We start from the raw sequence: 12808 nt of genomic DNA on the forward strand, positions 1-12808 counted from the left end.
ATTGGATATTATCCGGGAGGCGCTCAGAGTCAAATTGCTGCTCTTCCAAATGAAGAGGAGGACAGATGAGGTGGCTCGGGCATGTAGTTAGGGTGCCCCCTGGACGCCAGGAAACACTGCAGAGACTGTCTCCCGGTCTGCGAATGGCTAAGGATTCTGCGGAAGAACTGGGCGAAGTGGCGAGGGGAGGGAAGTCTGGGCTTCCCAGCTTAAGCTGCTGCCCCCGTGACCCGACCCCAGGTAAGTGTAGGAAAATGGATGGATGGATGGTTAGTGTTACAGTATATTCGGGTTCAGCTATTCATATGTTCAAGTCTTAAAACCTGTCACCCTCAAAGTTCCCTTGTTATTAAAATGACCCAATTTTGAAGTTTTTACAAAGTATTCACTGTATAACCCATTATAAGACCGCATGGTTGAGATTCCTGGATAATAAAATACCATTGTAGAATATGGGAAAGTTCATTTTTAATTCTTCTGTTTTTTTTCTTTTTTCTTTTTTTTTTTACTCAGCAAAGCAGGAAATGCGGGTCACACTATTTTACTAATGCCCCAAAGGTCATTAAATGTCCTAGTTTGTTGGTGATTTCATTGAGTATGTGAATACTGCATAAGAATCACATCACATAAGGTTTCAGGGCAGATTTCTTATGAAATTCCAACTCATTCCCCAAGTATTTTTGCTTAGTAAAATAAGGTGCCTGAAGGCAAACATTTCTTACTATCAATGTATGACTGGTTGACTTGGAAAAGAAAAAGTTGACGATACAATCAAGATTGAAAAGAATATTAGTAGAGTCACTGGATGGAATGTGAGTCAGTGGGATGGAGTGATGGATGTCAGGGGCCAGTAGAGAGGACCACCGCTTTCAGCAAAGGTATTGCCATGGATATGTCATTTTATTTTCTGGGAATAGTGGTTATAATAGCAAATAGGATCTTCAAGTAAAAGATAGAAATGAATCAGACATCAGATCATGTGAAAAAAATGGGAATTTTTCAGTAGTTTTCTGTTTTTATCTCCTCTTAAAGTAGACTTTCTTCGCTCTGAGAGTTTACCTGGTGTGTCACAGTGACACGAGGCCATCGTCGCCTCTCACCTCAAACAGTGTGTCTGACAAAGGTGTGTGTCTGAAATTGTCTCCGTGCAAGTTATGACAGCCTAAGCGAGGGAAGTAAATGAATGTGGGAGCAGGTGGTCGGATGGCAAGCTGAGGATGATTTGTTACAGGTGTGTGGTCAAGTGCTTTGCTGTCATCATCACATACTGCGGATGACATGGCACCATCTTTTGTTGACAATTCCTCTGACCAGAAGAAAGGCCAAGGAGAGGGCACAAAATAAATTGTGTGAAATAGTGAATTACACTTTCCTTCACACTGGCCACCCTAGTGTTGGGAAGCAAAAGTGAGCAAAGAATAATTATTTGCATTTCTTTTTCTTTTTTTTTTGGACCTCAAGTGCAAGTTTCCCCAGTAAAATCCAATAACTGAATGCCCCTCTCACATTCTCAGAGATTGATCCCTTCATTTAATATGAAATTGTTTGCAACGTTCTGCTAGAATTGAAACAGTTGGAATGATGAAATTATACTGATATACAGAGGCGAAAAAAAGTATACACACCCCTGTTCAAATGCCTAGTTTTTATGATATAAAAATTGAGAGCAAAATAAATCATTTCCAAACTTTTTCCATCATGCTAAATAAACAAACAATACTGAAATCTTCAGTGCTCAGAATAAGCCAGTCACATTCAAACCTCCGTTTAGAGTGCCTCCTATTAACCCTGAACAAATTGTTCCTGCTCTAGAAGGCTTTTCCTGGCAATTTTTATTTATTTTATATTTATTTTGTTTTTGCCTTCTTGGAGAAGCCTGAGTTTTTTGTTTTGTTTTTGTTTTTTTACCGGCACTGACTGCTACTTTGAACTGCTCATAACTCCTTCCACCTTGTCCACTTGCAGCTGACGTTCGTTTGGTGAACAGCAGTGGTGTGTTTGTGCCAAACATACCTTTCCGAATTATGGCCGAAGAGTTCAACCTTGGTTTCATTTGACCGTAACACGTGGAGAAAAAATAAAAATAAAAAAAGACATTTCTGTGTAATAATTTCACTTGATTTGGACAGGTTATAGCTCACATTAATGGTGTAAAATGTTTTGATGATTTATCTTGGTCTCATTTTTTTATATCACAAAAACCTGTCATTCGAACAGTGCTGTGTTGACTTTTTATATCCTCTGTACCTGTTGGTATTTTTGACAAACAATGATACCTTTGTGCCCATATACCTGTACTTCTGTCTCCAAGTGTCCAATTTTGGGGGAACTTTCTAATGAACTCTGTGGAGGAATACATGATACTGTACATAAAATATAAAATATGTAAGTTGTATTTCTTGAATAAGTTGTATTTTATGTTTTTTACCAAACGTGAGACTGTTTTATATAATGTACAGCGATAAAAATGTAATAATGTTTATAGCTCAGGATAGGGACTTCCCCTATCACATATCACTTATTAATTAAATTGGTGAAAATGCTACCTAATCTAATTATATGCATTAACATTTTCCAATGTCTGACCAAGTGCAGGCGCATTGTTGAAAGCTCCGATGGCGTTCGCATCTGCTGTGTGCCTTATGAAACACGTTTGGCTGTCTCTGACTTCAACTGATTTGCTGTGACATCTGGATGCAATTTGAGCTCCCCAAACATATATTTACAAGTTAATATACTCGGACAGTCAAAGAAGAAACTGAACAAAAATAATTTGACTATTCATACAAGTTAAATTATACACTTTTAAGCACTTTGTGAGGACTATAACCACGTTTTAGTTTTTGTTTTCCCGATTAAAAAGATCCCATACACAGAAATATACTCAATCACAAATTCAAACCTACAAACTGAGGAACCTTGGAACTGGAACAAAATGCATTTGAGAAGGCGAACGACCTTTCAGTAGTTGGAATTCAGAGCTGATTTTGCCAATAAGAAATTATGGAAACTACAATAATCCATTTAAGGAATTGAATTAACCCTGTTATAAAACTTAGTCACAAAACTGTAGTAATGTTTTGATAACCTTTTTGCAAAGTTAATTGTCATGCAAGTACAAAACAAAGTATATACATAAATTTTTTACATAATATAATTCTAATACATACAATAAGTATTGAAAGAAAAATATGGAGTACGATTATATTTACATTTTAAAAAACAAAAATTCAAAATAGATATTACTTACAATTCCTGGCCACTGGTGTCTCATCATCCATCAGTGGGAAGTTGACGCCCAACTGCGGTATTCCTTGAGACTAGGGCTGTTTTCTGTCAAAACACACCTATCAGGTCTCTTTCTCTACATTTTTGTGCAGTGTTACACAGCTTTATTGTCTCGTACCGCTGCCATTTGGCCTTCTTTCTTTCTTTCTTTTTTTTTTTTTTTTTTTGAGGAATTTAACTTTGAAATCTGTTTCTCACACCTTCTTTTATTGTTAATCCCATCTCAAGCTTGTGCACAGCTGACCAGTCTGGTGTGCAGGGAAAAAGCACACATGGCACATTTCACATTTAATCCAATCAACATATCTCAACTGACATTTTGTTGTGATGTTTTATTTCTATTTTGAGAAAAGCTTTTCATTCTAAACCTCAGCAGCTGGCATCTACTCAAAGTGGTATAGTGATATCAACAAGACATGCTTTAATCAGAAGGCCATGCTATGTTACTGACCCAGCGTGCAAGAAACAGCTTTCCTGCTGTCCTTTTTTTGTGGTAAAGGGATACATTACACACATTCTGGTTGCAAACCAAAGTCAGACAACAACTTACAAGGCCAGTGAATGTTTGACTTTGCAAATTGGAACGGTGATCAGTTAGTTTCCCTTTGAAATGCAGCACCTCATTCTGACATCTCTTCTTTTTGTACTATAGAATTCCACTTTCTTGGCTTTTGAATATCATACATACAAGACAATGACTCTCTGGACTAAGATTTGACTCTTCCTCAATTGTGCACCTGTGGCTTTTACCCCAAACTCCATATGTTGAAAACTAGATTATTTAAGAGTATATATCGTGTTTAAACTATGTACTGTTTAGTTTTTATCAACTTCTCAGTAACCAAAGAGGATAAGTGGTATAGAAGTCTTTAGCTTAATGGATGATGACTTTATAAAGCCCATTTCACTTCATACCAAAGTATTAAGTGCATCTAATATCAAGTTAAAATTGTGTTTGTTAGTATTTATTGATTTTTGGGCTAGAAGTACCTCAAAGTGGTTGTTACGTCCCCACTGCGACTTGCCTACATCTGTTTAGTCTGTGTGTACATTGCTTTTTTGTCTGGAGGAGGAGGTTGACAACAATCATAAAGTACAATGGCTTCCAGTATTCCATTTGTCAGATGACAAACATTCCGCATTGAGCGTCCTGAATTCTCAGCTGTCTTCTACCCAAAAGCCAAATGTAAACTTTTCTTACACACACACATGGTTACATCATAACCTTTCTTTTGATGTGAATCCAGGCCAACTGTTAAAACTACATTTTGGGGGAGTGAAAAAAAATTCCATCATGAAGGTGTGTTTAGGATGCCCTCCAGCATTTTGTAATGCACAGACAGCAGCATATCCCCACGGACTTATTTTAATACATTTCTAAGTTCTATGGAGATCAGCACATTCAGTAAATGGAATCAGTAATACCTAATGTGTACACACGGCAATGAGACCCCCCTTATTAAGAGAAGGAATAAATTATATTATTGCTTCTTTGCTTCAACCTCAAACTTATTACTAGGAGTCTTAGTTGAAATATTCCAATGTTGTTAACTCTCGAACAGTACTATTATTTCCAAAGATAAATACTTTTCTTGGAATTGGATTCAAATTGTTATTGCTGTATTATTTACCGGTACATGCTGCATTGCTTGCAGTTTCCACTGAAAGAGTAAGGCTATAACTTGTTTCCAGGCATAGAAAACTGAGATTCCATATAATTAAGATTTGAACATGATCTAAAATTTAATTATATGATGACAAACCTGGAAGGAAATGAAGGCATTATCCTGCTCATTACTGTAAAACATTACACTATGTAGTATTTGATTATAGGCATGGAAAAAGATCTTTCCAGACTTCTGGAATGAAATCATACTGGATGTGCTGCTCAAAAATTATTCTTATTTAAGCATTATTTTGATGCTGTATTATTTTTGTGTGAAGATTTGTATGTAGTGGTAAGAGAAAATACTTTTTTTTTTTTAAATTGAACACTTATTATTATTAGGATGGGGATTATCAGGAAAGGTGGCTGGGGCTGGGGGTGGGGGGGGGAGCGAATGTGATTCAAGATATAGTACATTTTTAAATGAGTCACTGATGGCATAGTGGTTCACTTGCCTGCATTTTGTGCAGGCAGTTTGGGTCTAGTTCCAGCTCAGTGATGGTGTGCGTACGAATGGTTGTCTGTCTCCATATGTGCCCTGTGATTGACTGGCATCCAGTCCAAGTTGTAATCTGCCTTTTGCCAATAGTCAAATGGAATAGGCTCCAGATCCCTGTAACCCTCAAGAGTATATGGAAACTGGATAGATGAATGGATATCTTCATATATATTCACTTAATGATTTTGGGTAACTGTTACATGTTCTGTTCGTCACTGCCTCACAAAAACGGTCTCAACTTCATCCATGTGATACATGTCCGTAGCATCACGTGCCAGTGTCCATCTCAGGATGATAGAGAATGTTACGGAGAATATATGAAGAAGAAACACAACAAGCCACAGAGGAGAAAAGCACACAGAGACAAAAAGAGAATCATCATGTCTATATCCATCACCGTGACACAAACCAGCACATTACATGCATCAGAGGCTTTAAGTGCTTCTGTGTGGCAGGTTCAACAATGATGCACAAACGCATACACTACATACCAAGGGACAGATTAAAAGGGATGCAGTCGGTGGCTCACAACCTGCTTGTAGTTATATGAACTTTGTTCTAGTTGTGACATGATCATGAAGCAAACTGATCACTAAAACAACACTTAGCAAGTACGACAATAAACAGCACTTTTATCGAGCAGAGATCTGTCAGTATGCCACATCTCAACATGGCAGCAGGACTATTAGTAGTGTAGTGGTTCATGCAGCATAGCTAACTTTTAGTCTCGGTGGCTTGTGATCCATTTCTACTCGTTGTCCCTTTTATATTCACACAGTGATTGAAAGGCAACAAGCCCAGCAAAAGCCCATGCAAGATTTGAACCCCCGACTTCAGAACTATGAGGCATACAGCTTAAATGCCATTGTCATCTCACAAGATCAGCTGAACAACATGGGCTGCATTAATGTGCACTCATACTGGGGAAATTAAGACTTTGGTCCAATTTCTCCTCCCTCCGCCGTCCCCTGCTGACCCGCGCTCACGCTGTGCTGCAGTCATTTACACTTGTGCATGTTTTGTGTGTGCCATCACTTAATATAACACTGTGTTACTTTTCAGACTTTGGGAAATACTTTAGTTGTTTGAAACATTCATAGAATTTATATAATGCAAGGTGGCAGTTATTAATGACTGGCGGTAGGAGTATTACACATGCCCAGGTTGGGCGTTGGTGCATGAGCAATTGGGACACATCTACCAAGCAAAATGGGGCTATGGAAGTGTACTGCGCTTGATCTGGATCACAGCGCTCACACTCGTCAAAGGAAACTGACTTGAGGCGTCAAACATGCGCAACCCTGATATAAATTGCCTAGTGTAAGTAAGTACTCAATGACAATTTATTTTCTTTTAGGCATGTATCGACTATGATCGGAAATGTCGAAAACATAGGGACAAACTCAAATATGAATAGATATATATACTTGTGAAAAGATTGGATTCAATTGAGACACTTTTTGAAAGTTGTTTGTGAAGAAAGCATCGTCATTATGAGACACCCATTCAAGATTTCAAGTCAAGATTTGGATAAAGATTGTCGTTTGGGTTATAATTGTTGCTATAGGTTTTTTTTTTTTTTTTAAATATAGTTTTGACAATCAATTTGTGTGTGGTTGCATACAGGAAGTAAAATATATCTCATGTCAAATTCAGTCAAAATCTGTCATTATTCACAGCTGGACACAGGATAGCAGTTCCTTGTGTTGGGATGAATGGAATTTAACATCATGCCTGTCAACCTTGCTAATATTTCCCTCACCCTTGCTGTCTGTCTATTAATACCGTTCTCTGCCACTTTCTCTCCCTCTTTATCTCTCTATCAAAGTGTGAGACATTCTCTAGCTTTGCCTTACGTGACTGGGGCTCATATCAGGGAGAATAATTTATAAAAATATGAATAAGAAATGCAGTGGCGTTTCCAATGATTCAAATCTGGAATGAAAAGAGTCTGAAATATTTGGACAGTGCAGAATTGAGTGGTCTGTGTTCACCAGTCTGTTGTGAGTAAACGTGTCAGTAAAACCAGCTGTCAGAAATACCCATGAGTAACGGGATGCAGAGAAGAGGATAGACAGGAAGAAAGGTAAGGTGAGAAAAAAAAATGGAGCCTGTGTCAATGTACTCTATGCTGATGATGTGTAGAATATTGAGTCCATTCTGTGGAAAGCTGGCTTTACATTTAAAGGTACGAAAGATTATCTGGACATTAAGAAGTGTTCACATTGTTTTTAAGTTCACGATAAAGTATGGAAATGAATTAAGACATTCAATTTAGTTCATAAGTTTGCATAATTATTTCCTGAACTTGTTGTCATTGTTGGTTCGCTTCACCTGCTGTTGGCAAGTTAAACACCTCAAATACAAGTGAGAATAATTAGGGTCTCAAAAAGACAATTATTGCTAGTAGCAAGCCATGCACAAAATTTAGAACAAACATTTTGACAAATTAACAGTACAATCTAATTTTAACTCAATTTTATTTATTTAGCACTTTAAAAAAAACACCCGCAGCTAAGAACTAAGTGCTGTGCATAAATACAAATCAAAAATGATACTTAAGATGATTAAACATAACACAGTTAAAAACAATAAACCATCAAATAAAAAAATTAAATAAAAAAGAAAACATTAAAACAAGGGCAGTCTAATGCTGAGTTGAAAGAAAAAGGACAGGATAATCAGATAATATCCATTATGCGCAGAAAACGAGCTATTTATCAGCTGCTTATTTATTTATTAATAGATTAGATTAATTGGACTAACATTTTTAATAAACCCTGCTATTCTAACTTAATTTTTAAGTTTTTGTCTGGGGGTGGTTGGACAAGAAACTCTCCAAAATGAGTTGCATCTACCTCCGCGGGAAAATTCACCAATCTGTCAAACAGCTCTCAAAAATGAGTGTGTCAGCTTCCTTTGGCGAGTCAGGGGATGGCGGAAAAGATTCTCAAAGCTATCATTGCTCTCATGACACAACTGTCAGGACAGTCCATCACATAGCGCATGCACTTTTGTTTTATTTATTGCCTGGGAAGTGACATTGAGAGGGAGACTTTTAGCTTTGGGCACGGGATTATGGTGGAACAGCCACAGTGGACTGCGACGATATGATGGGCCTACTGTTTTTACTTCCGTGGTATCTCCGTGATGGACTGCTCAGTTAGATATAAAAGAAGCCATGTGGGTATAATCTCACCGGTGAAGTCTGTTAAATAATATTTTGAAAAAGAACCGTATATTGAGTGATAGGAAGTAATCATCAGCTGAGTCCCGCAGGATGGCACAGTTGCTCCTCTGTATCAGCATATTTCAGTAACTCTGCATGCCATAGTGTCATTTGTGAGGGGGGTGGATTTCAGCACCTGTGTAGGATCATTCTATCACAGTGATCTCCTTAGATGGTACAGTGAACTAAACTTTTCTCCATTTGTGAACAGCTGTCAGCAAAAAGACGTCATACAACAGCTTGTATTACTTTTGTAATTCTTCTATATTGCCAAATGTGGCTGGCGTAACAGGACACGTGTGGTGTGAACCTTGGTATTGTTTTAAGCATGTGAGTGTGCTAAAATATAACCTTACATACTGTAGATCAGACATGTGACCCACAAAGTAGATTTTGAGTCAGGGGTGGTATGGAAAAAAAACGTGTGGCCTTCATGATAATCAAAAATTGCCCATGTAAATTACCTGCTACCTGTAGATTTGTTTTATTTATTTATTTATTTTGTTCTACTAACAGTTTCTGTTTGTTGACATCTCGTTGACTGCTAATGAGGAGAAGATGAAGATTCTTACGTATCTCAGGCAAGAGCCATTGTTGATTTTTTTTTTCAAAAAGCGCAACTTATCAGAAATGATGCTGATGAACGTCATAGCCGAGATGTTTCCCCTCACTGTGGGACTGCTGACAAGATAGATTATATACCAGCACTTGGTTCCTGATGTCCACTGTGAAGAAAAGTAACACTGTCTCCAAAAGCCCTTAAAATCATCATCTGAAGAATTTTTCTGTATTAGAAAACCATCTGTTCCTTCATCAAAATGTCCTAAGAGTATTTATGAATGCTGCGGCAGCTGCGTTATTTTGATATCATGGGCTGATGTCTGTATTTTCTTCCACGGGATTCCTCCGTATGGATTTCATCCAGCATCCGTGAAACCAAGACAGAGACAGCAGCTTTAGTGGGGAGGAACTAAGTGGCGTGCAAGCGAAAATGTCCCGAGGAGGAAGAACAATGAGGCTGAATTTACAATACGTGCATGTGATGATATGACACCATCATAAGAACGCACGAGTTATGACATTAGAATAAAAGAGTGTTTCATACTAAATTACTGAATAAACATTTCAAAAAATAAAATACAATTTCAAAAAAATAGTGAAACACTGCCTCAATTGATATAAGCTATAATAGCTAGAAGATAAGCTATACCGTAAAAAATTGTCTGCAGCAGAAATGCTAATGAAATTCATAAATAAATTACAATGCAGGTGATTTCACATGGCCAAGGAAGACGTAAATCCGGTGTCATGAAATTATACAAGTGATTCATTAATTTAAGTAATTATTAAACATTTTAATGACTAAGATGATGCCTTATGTTTCATACTAAATTACTGAATAAACATTTCAAAAAATAAAATAAAATTTCAAAAAAATAGTGAAACACTGCCTCAATTGATATAAGCTATAATAGCTAGAAGATAAGCTATACCGTAAAAAATTGTCTGCAGCAGAAATTCTAATGAAATTCATAAATAAATTACTATGCAGGTGATTTCACATGGCCAAGGAAGACGTAAATTCGGTGTCATGAAATTATACAAGTGATTCATTAATTTAAGTAATTATCAAACATTTTAATGACTAAGATGAAGCCTTTTGACTTTTCAAATGTACATATTGTAACATGTGTTTGTGGGGCTCAAGAAAAAACTCCTTCTAATTGAATGAAGGGGTAGAAAATGAAATCATACAGTTCGGAATTCGACCCATAAAAAAACAAGTAACGTAATGCTTGACTTCACCTCGACTCGGGAGTCACCTCAACTTTCGGTGACCTCCAGGCAGTACAGTCGACTGTTTACTTTACTTCTAATATTATACACTAGCTAATTAGCTAGCCGCCAACTGGTTAACCTTGGTGACAGCAAAAAGGTCGTACTATGTGTGTCTTATTGTCACATGCACGCAGATACGTTAAATGGCAAAACAATTTTCACCCAAGCCGCATTTTTTTTCCGTTTTAAAACTCGTACTCGATTGAAATTCTCAGTCTTCACACAACGCGGCTGTTTATTTCATTTCCCATAACTGCTCTGCTCACCGAATGCAGCAAATCTAGTAATAGCTCTCTGTCATCAGGTGGAATCCCTCCCTTCTCCCGTGCCGTCCTCCACACTGAATAGCAATTGAAATGCTATTCATTTCACATTTTTGAAATCTCATTAACTTGGTATAAAGATCCACAGAAATACATCGTAAATAGAAAAGCTTGGCTCTGGATGAAGGATAATGTATTCACGATTAGTGCCCTTTTCTTCAACGCTTCAATTGCCCCTAACACAGCACAGTTAAATGCATTTGATGGTTAGCTGTCACTATTAGGGTGAAGCTCCTCCATACACCTCATCATCTTTGAAACACACACGACTGAAAGCAATAAAACGTAATGAATGCAACTATTCCATATCTTCCCCACTGAACTTAACACACGACTCAGAGAATTAAAGTTAAAAAAAAATTTTTAAACATCATCAGCTTTGACAACAGGGTGGGTCGTGGTTAGCACATCTGCTTTACAGTCAAGAGGGTTTTCTCCAGGTACTTCAGATTAGGCGCACATTCCAATAACTTGCATTTTTAGGTTAATTGAAGACTGTAATTTGCCCATAGGTGTAAATGTGACTATGAATGTTCGTCTACATACAGTATGTCCTGTGATTGACTGCTGACGAGTTCAGTAGGGTATGTACCTAATCACTTAAAAAAATAATAATTGTCTTTTAAATCCGAAACAAAATCTACTAAAGTCGTTAATTTTAGTCTCTTGTTGTTTTCTGTTGTGCTCACTTTCGAGTGAAACCAGCTGTATAGTTTGATCTAATGGAAGAATGAAAAGGACCACAAACTAAAAAAAAAAAAAAGAAAAACAGTATCGCTTCTGGGAAGACAGTCTGTATCAGCGTTGGGATTAATAATCATTTGGCTGACACAGCAAAATGTGGCAATACATTTTTAAATTATTAATAATACAATTTGTGAAGTTCCTCAGAGTCATTTTTTCATATGCTTAGATTCTCCATTTTCCTTTAAGTATTAGCGTCCCTGTTTGTCTAATCAAACCGACTGTCTGTCGTATTGGGGTCAAAGGAATATGTGATTGCGTGACGCTAACAAAAAATCTGGCCAGGAGTCAGAAGCTTTATGAAGACCCTGAGGTGGTTCCTGACTGGAGCCAAGCCACTGTAATCCATTACACTGTGACACTTGGTTGGGGCAGACTCAATTCCCATGCTGTATGTCATATTTCATCAGAAACATACTCCACAACACAAAGATTATAAATCCATTTTTATATAAAGTTTTTTCGCAGTCACGTATCATGTGTGCTGTCATTTTGTAGTCAAAGTTTTGTCTCATTTTTTTTTATCATTGGGAACTTTGCTTTACGTGAAGTGAGTCACTGATAATGGTTCACTCGCCTGAATTCCTACTCAGTGGGGCATGGATGTGAGTGTGAATGGTTACACAGTATGTGCCCTGGCCGCTCTGATTGGCTCGTCCAGGGTGTGGGGCGCCTTTCACCCTTAGTCAGCTGAGATAGGCTCCAGATCCCCGCTACCCTGAACAGAATACGTGGTAAAGACAACGGATGGATGCATGAAGTTGCGTGTAGAAAAGCAGAACATGAGATGTGATGAAGAGAGAGAGAAGAATTAGGAATCATCTTTGAAGTTGCAAATTAGACGTAAAAGGGATTGCTTTTCTGTTCCTAAGGAGAGAGGACTATAAGAAATTAAGCTCACAAGAAAAGAAAAAAAGTACAATTAGACTAGACATTGAATTATTTCAGTGTATATTGGCTTCTTGAATAGCACCATATAAGTGTCTTTTATTGTGAATATTGTATTAAAAAGACACTATTGAGATTTAAAACAGAAAGCAACACTATGCACAATTTGGAGAAGGTGTATATTTTTGTGTCGGACTGATATGATCAAAACTTGACTGACTTGAATTTTTACAAAGGCCTTTCAGAGCCTTTGTAAAGTTTTTCTTTTGATGTTAAGTAGGGTTATACTGTACTTTATACAGATTAATTTTTTTTTTGAATTATTTTACTGA

This window comes from Phyllopteryx taeniolatus, chromosome 12 (assembly GCF_024500385.1).
Source record: "Phyllopteryx taeniolatus isolate TA_2022b chromosome 12, UOR_Ptae_1.2, whole genome shotgun sequence".
NCBI lineage: Eukaryota > Metazoa > Chordata > Actinopteri > Syngnathiformes > Syngnathidae > Phyllopteryx > Phyllopteryx taeniolatus.